This window comes from Balaenoptera physalus (assembly GCF_965194825.1).
Source record: "Balaenoptera physalus genome assembly, chromosome: 8".
Lineage (NCBI taxonomy): Eukaryota > Metazoa > Chordata > Mammalia > Artiodactyla > Balaenopteridae > Balaenoptera > Balaenoptera physalus.
In genome coordinates this window covers 113,462,347-113,474,394 of record NC_138887.1, presented here as the reverse complement: position 1 = coordinate 113,474,394, position 12,048 = coordinate 113,462,347, and the positions used below count along the sequence as shown (strand labels likewise).

General features: G+C 39.7%; 1 pseudogene across 1 annotated transcript in view; it reads left to right on the top strand.

Annotated features, from left to right (window-relative positions):
- Window positions 1-12,048, top strand: part of LOC309666436 (olfactory receptor 2F1-like) — a 617,177-nt pseudogene that overhangs the window by 194,723 nt on the left and 410,406 nt on the right. The window lies entirely within an intron of this gene.

The window sequence follows — 12,048 nt, the reverse complement described above, 5'->3', positions numbered from 1 at the left end:
ACTCCAAGGAGTTAAGCCCTAAATAGTCCAGCAGGCTTTAGCCTACTCTGAGCTGCTATGTAAGGTGTGGGAAGCCATGGGGAAAACCAGAACTAGGAGTTCAGGTTTGTAAGGGCAGGCCTCACACATGCCATTAGCTCAGCAAGAGGATAAGAATGGGGAGTGCAGTAAGTCAAAAAGTTTAAGCTAGAACTGTCTATTTCTCAGTTGGGAGAGAGAATTCAGTCCAGGGTGTGAGAGAGCCCTTGACTTCTAATGGCTGAGCAAAGTAAGCAAACTCCTGATCTTTGGGCAGAAGTGACCGATCTCTGCTGTTTCATACTGCCTCCTGGTAGTGGGCACTGTGGTCAGAGGTGCTGGAACTGCTTTCTAAACCATCCTGGCTATTCTTTCTGCTCCACTGTGGCTTCCCTTGGTTCTCCCTCTAGCCCTTTGTTTTCTCTGAATGTCAAGTCTCATAGACTTGACCTCCTCTTGTTCTGTGAGCTCTGACCTATCAGCGTTTTTGTTTTTTTAAGTCACCGCCCTTGATTCAATGATCTTGGGGTCATTGAGAGTTAGGCATACAAGGCTTGACCTGACTTTTCAACTAGTAGTGACATGTAGGAAAGTTAAAACTTACCGCTTAGGGAGTTGATCCTTCCCACGGAGCGCCCCTGTCTGCAGGGTGTTTGCATGTGCGAACCATCTAGCGCCCCAGCCTTCTCTTGCCTTCACTTTGCACGCTGGCGTTCTCTTTTTTCTTCTTTTCCATTTCTTGATGCTTGCTCTTGGTGAGTGGGCTTCTTAATCAGGCCTGTCATCCTATAACAAGATCTTGATATCTTATTTGGGCCATTTCCTCTATAAAGACCAGAGAGGAGAGAGAATGATACAGTAGAAAGAGGATGAGATTTAGATTCAGATGGGGTGCTTTGGGTCAATTTGAATCCCACCCTCACCACTTACTTAATGCAAAAATCTGGCATATTAACTTCCTGTGCTTCATCTTCATCTTTCTAGGCTTCATTATCCTACTGTCTTAAGTGGGAATAATATTTAATAATCCCTGCCTCACTGGGTTGTTGTGGTGAGTCAGCAAGGTAATATATAGAATCACCTTAGTACAAGTGTAGAAGGTGATTGATATGGTCTCCTTTCGTAACAGTGCCTGATAGTTCTGTATGTTGAATGAATAAATTTACAATATCAAGGTGATAAGAGATGGGAAAGGTAAACCAATTCAAAGTAAAGTTATTTTTAAAATGACAGCTGTATTCAATGGGGGAAAAAAGTAAAAGGTTCTCGTTTTGGGGGACATGTTAATTGGAGACAGTGCCTTTGAGATCCAGCCATGATGGAGGAAGGACAGAGAACTGTCCTGTGTAGTTCTAGGTATTGGGAGCAAAGGGATTACAGTGACCTTCTTTGAAGCAGGAACTCATCAGTGTTCTCCCTGGGGCTGCCACTGCCCTGAACAGATTTCATCATCTTTGAATAGTGCTCTGGCCTTTCTGATTCTGCTTTTTACCTGATCCCGTGACCCACCTTTGAACCTTTTTGAAGTGATTTTGAACTCAGTTCTTTTCTTAACTTGGCCAACCATGGTCTGTCTCTCTTTCTCCTTTAAATCCACCCTGACTTGGCCAGTGTGGTTCTTAACTATCCTGTTCTATTCTGATGAACATATTTTTCTTTCTCATCCTTGGTTTCCCTTTATGTCTTTCCTTGATTTCCCTTTATTTCTTTTCTCAACCTTTGTACATTGGCACTAGCCTAAATGTAATGCTGTTCAAGGTATAAATAGTAATTGCCTCATTCTTTTTTTCATTTGTTTACTTAATATTCATTTTTAGAAGTCAATATACAAAAACCAACTCTCTGCCCCCAAAGAGCTCTCAATCCAATTGAAGAGAGAAACAAGTAGCAAATAATGATAGCAGAGTGTGATGAGTATTATGCTGATATCTACACAAAGTGTGATGAATAAAAGAGAGAGCACTGCTTGGGGAGCAAGAGAAGGCTTCAGGGGTAAGGTGATGCTTGAGTTGACTTGTCTTTAAAAAGTACACTGTTACATGGTGGAGAGGAGGCTAGAGTTAAGGCATACCAACAGTGGGAACGGAATATGAAAAACAGAAGCATAAGCACATTCTGTTCAGGGAAGAACAAATAGTGGGCTTAACATGAAGTATGGTGAAGAAATGGCAGAGAAAAAAAAAGAAAAAAGAAGTGGTAACTATGTAAGGTGATGGATGTTAATTAGCTTGATTGTGGTGATCATTTCATAATGTATATGTATATTGAAACATCAAGTTGTACACCTTAAATATATACAATTTTTATTTGTCAATTATCCTCAGTAAAACTGAACAAAATCCTTTAGAGGAGCCGCATCTCTGGAAGCATAAAGTCCAAACTCAGTAGCATGTGTGGCCTTCAAGACGTTTCATGGCCTGACTTCACACTCTCCCCAGGTCTCTGGAGGCTCATAGTTCTTGAAATTTCTCCTATAGGTATATTTTTAACTTGGGCACATATATCATAGGAAAATATATATGCCTCTGCATCTTATTCCTTTGCATCTTATTCAATTAAACCTCTTCAAAACGTCTGGGAAATAGTGTCTGAGAATGACCACATCTTTCCACAGAATGGTTACAGCCATGGAGAGTGCCAACAGTTGTAAAGTGACAGCAGGATCCTGTCCCGTATTGCAGTAAGCAATCCCTGGAAGTGCTATTATACATATTGTCTTACTTTTTTTGAGTGTTTCATTTGGGGATGTTTCAGAAGTTCTCCCATCCCCAAATCTTGGAAGATAAGGATGGAGATAAAGATGGTGATGATCCCTGTTGGCAAAGAGACTAAAACCAACGAAGCCCATTTAGTGGAGTTCTGGCTCTATCGCAGTGGTTCCCAAACCTGGCAAATCAGCAAAATATTTAGGGAAGATCTTTTTTCTTTGCTATTATTCGTTGGTTTGTTTTTAAGTGTCCCATGTGATTATGATGAGAAGCCAGATTTGGGACTCTTGATATAAAAGCAATGGTTCTTTACCAGAGGCTTTTATCATAATCACCTGATAAGTTTTATGAATTGACTGTTGCCCTAAATCTATGGAGTTTCAATAGCATGGGGTCAAGCAGAACTATTGGAAAATGGCTCCTTGCTGGTTTGGATGCATGATGATAATGGAGACTCTCTGATCTACAGTAATGGTTTTAAAACAGTTTTTATCTGACTTTCTATCAATAAAAATATTTCAACAAGTATCCCCAATATGTGTTTTATTCATTTGTAAACAATATACATGTACTTCTTTATATTAATGCGAAACAGACATTTAAAATAATGAGATGAAAACAAATATAATGAAAAGTTCTAATATTTTTATCCCATTCTCCCAATAGATCCACTGAGCATCCTGTTGTGTGGACCCCTGATAGAAAGAACGGGATCAGTGTTTCCTTAACTGGACCTCAACTCTTATTTAGATTTTATCATCTCCTGTAGCTGTCTAGAAGCAGAATCACCCTTGCCCAACCCAAGTAAGGCACTCTCACTCAATTATTTCATTCATTCAGTCATCCAACATATATTTCTTGTGTTCCCATTATGTGAAAGGCATTGAAAGAGAGGCTGGGGATATCGTGGTCCACGTGGTCCTTATAATGTCAGCTTATATTATGACAACACATAAACATTAAACAAATGATTACTTAATAATTATGTTATTATAATTTTAATGGGTATAAAAAGTATATATGTTTAACCTAAGAGAATAACTTTATCTGGAGAGTTGGAGAAATCAATAGTTTGGAAGTAATATTTCAGCTGAACTCTGAAGGATGAATACAAATGAACTAGGAAAAGAGGATGGGAAATAGGGTTTCAGGAGGAGGTAAAGGATTTGAAAACCCTGAGGCAGGAAGGTCATGGGCTCATTTCAGGAACTGAACGAAAGCTAGAGTGTTTCAGATCTAGGGGTCAGGGTGGAGGGAGGGACATAGGCACAAAATGAAACTGATGATGTGAGTGGAGACCAGAAATTACGGGGGCCTAGTTGACCACATTAAGGATTTGAGTCTTTATCTTGAGGGCAAGGGAAGCCATTGAAGGATCTAAAGCAGGGAGGTGACAGGGCTAGATGTGCATCTCAAAATGATCACTTAAGAATATAATAAATTATCTATAATCTTTCCCTTCTTATCTTTTGATTGTATTTAGAAACCTCTGCTTTTCCATTGCCCTTAGCTTACACTTTCCCTATTCCTACTTTCTGCAAACTCTTACACAGCCTTCAAGATCCCACAGTGAGGTTACTTCCTTGGTGAAGCCTTCCCGCTTCTCTAGTCCAAACTTCCTCACCATTTGGAGCTAATCTCCATAATGGCACTTCCTAGGTTTTATTATAATTTACCTGCTTAATTTTTATTTGGGGAGGGCAGGTGCAGAAAGTTGGATTGATGACAATCTTCATGGCACACTGTCGTCTCTGGTTCCTTTGGTTTGTTCAAGTTTCCTCCTTTGTTCTGCTCACTTACTCCTTTTGTACTATTAAAAAAACCCTCTGAATTGTTTGCATGGGCATATTTTTAATTTAATTTACATAAATGCTGCTGTGCTATCAATCTTATGATTTTCACTTTTTCCAATCAGAATGAATTTTGAAGGTCTAGTCATTTTTTTGTGTGAACCCTTTTCCCTTCTATTTTTATTTTCCGTTTGCCCGATTTTCTTCTTCTATCCTACTTTAATTTTATCTTATGTGTGAATATGTATGTGCAAATATATATTTATGAGCCATATTATATTCTTTTTGGTATGAGACGTACACACACAGAGATACATACTGATATATACATAAATGTTTATACCAGCTCATACGTTAGCAGGAAGAGGGAGTTAGGGTCCCAAGAATTCCTCTGATGGGGGCTTAAAGTCAAATATTTCTTCTATCATTTATATATATATGTATTTTATATTTTTCTCTTATTTAGGAGAAACTGGAAAAGTGCATTATGTCTTTTGTGTGTGTGTATTTTGGCTTTTTTAGACTAAAATCTCATCATATTATTGAAAGAAAAAGTTGGGTCTTTGTGTATTGCCTCTCCTTCTGATGGCCATGATAAAAGGCAAAAACTGATAACCACGTGCTGGTTATTTTGAACACAGAGATGATCTTAGTTCTGAACTTATTAGTTAAACACTGTCTTTCCCTTGTGCTGGTAGAAAGTCATTGGCCTTATTCCTCATCTCAAGGCCTTGACGTCTAATTCTGGAAGTATCTTCTTCCACCTCTCAAAGTCCCCAGGGATTGTCCTTAGGTACAAGTGTACCTCTTCCACCCTAATCCGTATTATCCCATTCTTCTTCCAAATGCAGCCACAACTCCCACAGCTGCACAGCAGGTTTTCTGTCCTACTCCTGAGAGCAGGCCCATAGTACCCTGGTGTCACCGTGCCCCGAGAGGTCGTGGCAGCAAAGGGAGAGGGAGTGACCAGCTATGTATTGCCGTGTCACAGTTTTGATTGCCAAGGCACGGAACAGGAGACAGAAAAACGGAGACAAGGATAAAGATGAACAGAGAGAGAGAGAGATGCCATTCACTTCAGCAGAAACATCGTTCTAGTTCCTTACGTTACAAATATTCCTGCTTCCGTGGCTCCCTCAAGACAGGGATACTGGAGCCGTTAAAGACATAGAAGCAAAATATTTAAAAGAGTTAGGAGGACAGTTCAAACCTATCCTTTTTTGATGTTCAAAGAGCTCCAGAGAGGTTGTGATTTAAAAGATCAGACTCCGGGCTTCCCTGGTGGCGCAGTGGTTGAGAATCCGCCTGCCAATGCAGGGGACACGGGTTCGAGCCCTGGTCTGGGAAGATCTCGCATGCCGCGGAGCAACTAGGCCCGTGAGCCACAATTGCTGAGCCTGCGTGTCTGGAGCCTGTGCTCCGCAACAAGAGAGGCCGCGATAGTGAGAGGCCCGCGCACCTCAATGAAGAGTGGCCCCCACTCGCCGCAACTAGAGAAAGCCCTCGCACAGAAACGAAGAACCAACACAACCAAAAATAAATAAATAAATTAATTAATTAATTAATTAATTAAAAAAAAAAAAGATCAGACCCCTAGCTCCTAGGTAGTGGCCACGTGGGGTTAGCATCGTCTTGATTGCTCAGGCTGCCAAGGGTGCTGAGCGCTTACTTTAGATCGTTTGTGTTCGTGACACCATGACTGCGTAAACTCAAGGTAGGGCGCTCGTTGCTGTGGGATATGCAATGGCAGTGCTGACGTGGACTGTGTCCCTGAAGAACTTGGAAAATGCAGATGCAAATGCTAATATTCTAAAGCAGGCTCTGATCAGCCTAAAGAGAGGTAAACATCAATGCCAGGGAAAGGTAAAGGAAAGTGTGATTAAAGTGGAAAGGAAAGGCTCCCCTGAAGAGGTGAGTCTTGAGCTGTCCCTGGGTAGAAAGTGTGGGCGGGTGTGGGAGATACATTCCCATGACGGCTGACGCTCTGCGCCACTCCTTAATAGCCAGGTTCCATTCCTGACACATGCCTGACAGTGGTAAGAGCAACATTTTGGAGAAGGAGTGGGCAGCAAGGTGAGCATGAAGCCTTGAGATATCAACTCGGGTATGTGTGGAGGCGGTGGAACCATTATCACCTGAAATGACCTTCACCCTCATGGCCCACCTCAACCTCCACCAGAACGTTTTTGCACAAAGTGCTTCTTTGAAAGATTCATCCACAAGTTTGGTCCCCAATCAAAGCGTATTTTGGATTTCTAGTTTCTGAGGGAAATGTGAGTTTTCTGCTTGGCAGAAGCTATAGCACCATCTTGTGGAAATAAATGCTTTAGGTCACAAGCCTTTTTGTTCTGAAAAGAGTAGTCGTCTTTGCAAAAATCAATCTTGAAATGCGTTCTTGGCTCTAAATCATGCTTGGAACACACAATTTACAAGTAACAAAAGGTTTCTCATAGATTCTAAATCTTGATGGCTGAGTTAGCAGCTCTCAATCAGTGACAGCTTTCTTATTTTCAGAAAAATCCCGTACACTTAGGATCCAATATTCTCTCACTTTAGGACTATTTCTTTTAGGCTCTGTGTCCTCAGGTTTGGGTTTTAACCATGTCCCAAGGGATCCCGTCTTCTCTGAAGTAGCAAAGCAACTCTAAATCCCCAATGAAAATAAAGGAAAATAAAGGAAGAAACACTGGCTGTCATGGCTTTTTTCAGAGGAGTTGGGAAAAGGAGGTCCTTTATATTTAAGGAGCTAAAACACTGTAATGGGGAGCTCAGGGAAAAATTCATACCTTCCAGGAACTTAGAGAATCATTTTCTAGAAATTTTATTGGGTCTACTAAAAAAAGTCCCTGGGAATATAGATTGTTTTGTTGAATTAGATTTTTAGTAGTTAAAAATGGCTCAAAGGTCTAACATTCAAAGGTTTTCATTCACATTCTCTTTCTCCTGCTTGTCCCAAGAGGTAGATTTACCACAGTGTTGGTGAAGCTTAAGCTTCACAGCCCCTACCAAGGGCCGCTTCCAAGGCCAGAACTAACTTTATAGTCATAAATTCACATTCTTTTCCTTAAAGAAGCTGCCCAAAGTTTTATAAGCTTCAGCCTAGTTATGCTGTTGCTTCTCATCACCATCGCAGTTTCCAGCCTCTCTCTTTGGTTTCTTATGTATCCCTCCAGAATTATTTTACGTACACATGAGCACATACATATATAGATTATCCACACCTCCTTCCGTTATACTTGCTTTTCTCAGTGTAACTCGGGAACTTTCTACGTAAGATATAGAAGAACATCCATATTGTTTTTTGTTTGTTTGTTGCTAACTTCATGACATTCCACTGCACAGAGGTACTGCCCTTTACTCAATCAGCCCCCACTGGTGGAACTTAGTGTGTATTTATCTTACTTGGTATTGTTTTTGCCGTTTTCTTGTCTCCTGGAGGGTTTCAGAGACTTAGATGGTAGCTAAAAATCTTCGGTGGCCACCGGTTTCAGAAGAGGTAAGGATTAAAATAGGTGAAATTGGCAGGAGGAGTGCCCGCCTTGTTAGGTATCTAGGACTGTAAGTCTTATCAAAACAGGTCCCCTAGTACCTACTATTCAAAACCTAGCATGAATATGTGCATCTGCATGCTTATTTATGACTGTGAAACAAAGGATGGTTCTGCTAAAGAAATTCTGAGTATTTGAAGGCAAGAGGAAGAGATAATTGTAAGCCTAGGGTGCCTCTAAAATCATACTGGGTAGGCGTTGACTTCACAAAAGGACAAATAGCCCATGAGGTCAGTAATACTCTATCAGTGACATTGCTGCAGCCCACAGAAAGATTCCCATTGCACACACAATAACAATTTGTTCTGCTAGATCTGATGGAGAAGGGTCAGATACCCCGGCATGGAGCGCTGGATGTCTGCTGCACACCGGAAGATTCAGTCACTTACCATCTTGACTCTTTACCGACTTCAGCCACTACTTCCTTTCTGCTCTTCCAGTTCAATACAAACAACATGGGAATATCGTTTTGGATAACTGGAAATCCAGCCTTTTTACCCTCTCCACCACCTTAAAGTATCAGCTGTCCAATCTCCTATTACATCCTACTTTCTGGGAAGAAAGGATCACATACCTGTCTAACAGGTTACCCCAAATCTAACCCTTTGCCCAGTTATAATTTTTGTTCAGACGATCTTCTTTGGCTCTTCCCTAATATCTGTCTTGCTTAGAACTGAACTGTAGTGGGTTTTAGTTAAAGAGAGCACGTTTCAAATCCTCTATCTGTTTTACAAGGAGTCAGGTAAAATATACATAGAGAAAGTAGGGGAGGAGTAAAGAAAGAAGGTGAGAGAAGAGAAATGATGAATCTCTATGCTGTAGTACTAAAAATAATGTTCAGTACTTTTCAGCTTAAAAATTGTTGACATGTATATTACCATTTTGAAACTCCCAGCACCCCTTTGGAACAGATATGGTGGGTGGCATCTTATCATCATTTTACAGATGGGGAAGCAAAACAAAGCAAAAAGACTGATCATACCTGAACTCAGGTCCCTGGGATCCCCTCCTATCTAGAGACTTGATGATCAGGGCTGACACTGGCTGGGTCCCTCAGGAAGGGATCTGGGGAGTGTTAGCAGTTCAGAATATCTCTGCTGTAGTGGGGCCTAGAGGATTTGTCTTGAAGCTTTATTTGGATTGTATTTCACATAAAATTGAACACAAATCCATCGTATGTATCAGTGGGAGTGCTGCTGTGGTGGATCTGGGAGGGGGCTCAGGTCTCTCTATTCCACCCCTTAGTACCACCAATTCTCTCGAGTTTCACTGTTGTCCTGAAGAGCCAGAGAGCTAGGGAACTCAGAGCCTCTGATTACTTGTGGCAGAGACTGCTAGATGTTTAACAAAACTGTTTCCTATTATTCCTGGGAAATAACATATATAGGCCACATATCCCAGATTTCCTTGTGGTTTTGTATGACCATGTGACCAAGTGTTAGCCAATGAGATGTCAGCAGAAGTGCCAATCACTTTTAGGCCAGGCCCACTAAAGCCTCCATGCTTTTCCTCCTTCCACCACACATGACAACCTTGGGAACCACATGGGCATGGTGACAGATCCACAAGGTGTGAGGACCCTGGGTCTCTGAATCACCAATTGATGGCTAACTGCTTACTGGTTGGGAACTCCTTCTCTGAACAAGAAAATAAATTGTATTATGTTGAAAAAAATACCTTGGTACAACTTAAAACAGTCTAACAAAATCCTAAATGATATTAATCTTTGATTATTTTGTCCTGGGTTTAACTATAGTGTGTGAGCAAATGTGTGCTGATATGTATTTAAGAGCCAGAAGGTCAAGAGGAGATCAGAATAAGGTAACCTAAATGAACTTTTTCTCTTCCTTTTTTAAATGGCAGTAATGACCCTTGTTTACTTTAAAATTTTCTAAAAATGCAGTATTATTTTTTGCAGTACACTTTCCATTTTGAGAGTCATCTTCTTAAGCCTTTAATGTTTATCATTATGAATATTTTCCTGTACCTTAATATATGTCTGCACACACATACAAACACATGCACACACACACATAGGCTTTTCTCTATAGGAATGAGAAAGTACTATATCAATATGACTTTTTTTTTCCTCACTTACTAGAATCTTCCAAATATTACATAGATAAAACTTGTTTATTATAATAGTTGCAGAATATTCCAGAATACAGATTTATAATGTTTTATTTAACAACCCCATTATTGAAAGATATTAGGTTATTTGTGACATTTTGCTATTGCAAATGTTTCAATTTAAAATAAAATTACACATACATATTTTTTACATATATATGTGAATATTTCTATAGGATGTGTTCCTAGAATTGGAATTGCTGCATCAAAGGTATGCACATTTTAATTTTGGAAGAGATATTCCCAAATAACCATGAAATCAATTTATATTTCCACCAAGACTGTGAGGAAATTCCTATTTGCCCACATGCTCAGCCATGCTAGAAAGTATCAATCTTTTTATTTTTGTCCACTTGAGGGGCAAAAAATGGTATCTCATGCTTTAAAATTAATTTCTCTAATCACTAGAGAGTCTGTACATCTCTCATCATGTTCATTTGCGGCTTTTACTTGTTCTACTGTGTGGGGCTCATTTGTCTCTACTATATCTAGGAATTTTTGCTCAGTTAAAAAACTGGTTTTTGTATGACTATTTTTTTCATTATACATCTATTGAAACTCTGTTAGCTATATTTTTATCTTTTTCTTAAAATGGATTTTCAGAATATTCAGGCTGATTTTTTTGAGTCTTACTTAACTATAGGCAGAAAAATTTCCAGAAGTCCTGGCTACGGAGAGGAAGTATGCTTAGTGATTATGGGTGTGGTCTTTGGTGTCAGGCTGACCTGGATTAGAACCTAGGTTGTGTCATGCACTTTCCTGTAACCACAGGAAATTTCTTATCATCTCTATGCCTCCATTTCTTCTTTTTAAAAATGACTTCAGTAAAAGTACTAGACTCATAGAATTGTCATGAAGCTTAGACAAGATAATAATGCACGTGTCTCACCACAATGCCTGAAACTTAGGTGCTCAATAAATATTAGATAGTAAATTATTATTTATAATGTGGGCAGTAGAGATACAGAATTAGATGTTTAAGTTTTATTCCAGGTCCTAGAACCTACCCCAGTGAAGTTACTCTTAACAAGCTCCAAGAAGGCTAATAAAACTTAACTTTTCTTAGAGTAGGCATTTCACCTTATGTTTCAGCCAGCATTATGGAATTCCTATTTCCTGGAGCACTAAAATATTCAATTCATTTATTAATTCAGCCGGTACTCTTGTGTTCCTACCATGTTTAAAGACCAAGATATTCGATTATTTTAAGAATCCATTTCATTTTCTCTGCCTGGAACTTATTCTATATTCCTTTGGAAAAAGTGAAAATCCAAATTCCAGTGAAATGTGAGGAAACCAACAGACAGAACATTAGAAAATTAAGAAAGAACCTTAAAGATTGTCTAGTTCAACTTCTCATTTTATAGATGAGGAAACTGTAGGCCAGAGGAGTTAAACAACTTTCTAAGGTCATATAGTGATTTAGTGGGGGAATTGGGATGGGAACCCAGGTATCCCAAATCTAAGCCAGCACTCTGTTGACTGAATCATGCTGTGCTCAAGGATCCACCTCTTCTTTTGACCCAACATGATTTCAAAAATTAGAAACAAACAAAGAGAAGCACAGGTTAAAAAAAGACTAAAATGAGTCAAAGCTCTTCAAAGTTTGTCAAGAAAGCAGGAAGTATAAGACACTTCCCTGCTGGTTGGGAAAACATAGCTACATTTTCACCCAGTGGGACAGCATTCCAATTCTCCTTTCATTTGTTTTTGCCCCCCTCGCAACAACCCATATTTAACAATGATACTCTACATTCACAGTAAATGGTAAACAACAATCCTACAGGTCTGTGGTTGGCAATCCCTTGTCCACATGCCAAAGATGCTACAGCTGCCAATATCAGGCAGCAAGTG